Source organism: Octopus bimaculoides, chromosome 26, assembly GCF_001194135.2.
Source record: "Octopus bimaculoides isolate UCB-OBI-ISO-001 chromosome 26, ASM119413v2, whole genome shotgun sequence".
In the NCBI taxonomy this organism is placed as follows: domain Eukaryota; kingdom Metazoa; phylum Mollusca; class Cephalopoda; order Octopoda; family Octopodidae; genus Octopus; species Octopus bimaculoides.
The window spans coordinates 1,906,316-1,908,152 of NC_069006.1; the positions used below are offsets into that span (position 1 = coordinate 1,906,316).

Here is a 1,837-nt window from a genome sequence, read left to right on the forward strand (position 1 = left end):
TTATTATTATTATTATTATTATTATTATTATTATTATTATTATTATTATTATTATTATTATTATTATTATTATTATAAATTGTCTTAACTGGTAACATTGTCTTAAGTGGTACGTCACACGTATTGAGAAGAGCATTGTCGCAGTGAATTTTCTTTTCTTTTCCCCCACTTTTACTTGTTTAGTTTTTCATCTATTTTTTTCTCCTTTTCTCTGTCACATGACCTTGTAAATGAACAATCTGGTGTGAGTATTTCCATGACCTACCAATGTATACAGTACGTTTCTCTGTCCAAGGTGTCAGCAAGACACTCGGCAAGAAATGGAAACAGATGCTAAATAGGTAATACACACACACACACACACACACACACACACACACATACATAGGTACATACAAGCATACATGTTTATGAAAATATGTATATACATGAATATATATATATATATATATATATATACAGAAAAGGGTGGATGAATGGATGGATGGATGGATGGATGGATGAATGGATGGATGGATGGATGGATGGATGGATGGATTTCTGAAGGTATAGTGAGGAAGGAATTAATAGGATAATTATGGCGGACACAATTAGTGGAAAACAGAATGTGGAGGAGACGAAGGAGAAGCAAATGAGACGTGGTGTAGAAGGAGGTCGCAATAGCGAAGAAGATGAAAAAGACGGCAAGAAAGAGGAAGACGAGAAAGAAGGGAAATAGAAAGAAGTAGTGAAGAAAACGTACCAGATGGGACAATGTAATTCCCCTGTGCATACGTATACACACAGACACATACAGCGAAAGCCGCTTATTATAATCATTTTGTGATGGGTCCATAATTCTAAAGACTAGCGGATTCTAAGCTCTGTATTGGAAATGAGTTAATCATCCGGTTATCGTTATCAAAATGCCTTCCTCCTAAAGTGATTATAGTAAGCGGTTTCCATAGTCTACATGCAAATGTGTGACTGAATGTGTGCGCGAATATGTTTCTGTGGATGCAGTCACGGATGGACTTGGAACCGCAGTTTTATATGTGTTTATCTGGTTATCTAACATATCGACAACGTTCACACACGAGATGGCCGGTTAGCTCAGTTGGTTAGAGCGTCGTGCTAATAACGCGAATGTCGTGGGTTCGAGCCCCATACTGGCCAATCAATTTTTTTTTCTTCTTTTCTATTACATTTGTAGATGGAAAGTTCGCTCTGCAACCACGCGGTTTCAGGTTCAGTCCCACGGCAAGGCACATTTGACAAGTTTCTTCGTTTATAAACCCGACCCGATTAGTGTTTTAAACGAGAACTTGTGGAAGCCCGTCTCACCTAGAGTTTGCTTTTTCCTAAACACTGTTGGATGCTGAAACTGCTAAATTTCTTCTTACCTAGCAGCCCAGACTACATTGGCGAGAAGAATGACATTTCCTTTAAAAGAAAAAAAAAAAGAAGCAACCTACGGAACGAAGTTAACGAAACAACACAATTGAGTTCGAACCCGAGACAACGATCATCACCAGCTAACTATCTCTACAGCCTTCAAATACCACGAAATACAATGCGTTTCTGTGTAACATTTATAAACTTAACAATAAACTATTATAATAGTTACATAACATAATACAAGTTTAGCGTTTTAAACAGAATGTTTCTAGGTGTGATATTAAATCAACTGATTAATTCACCTGTAATGGGAGGAGCTAAACTTTAGACAACACGCCTTGTTATTCTTAAATATCCCGCCTGAACTCACACGTAAATACGCTATTGCGATTACATATATGGGTGTATATATATATATATATATATATATATATATATATATATATATATATATATATAT

At 36.0% G+C, this 1,837-nt stretch overlaps 1 non-coding gene across 1 annotated transcript; it reads left to right on the plus strand.

The window, feature by feature from the left end:
* Positions 1-1,081: 1,081 nt before the first annotated feature.
* Positions 1,082-1,155, plus strand: Trnai-aau (transfer RNA isoleucine (anticodon AAU)). The gene has a single exon. It is a non-coding gene; the product is annotated as a tRNA-Ile (tRNA).
* Positions 1,156-1,837: the final 682 nt, after the last annotated feature.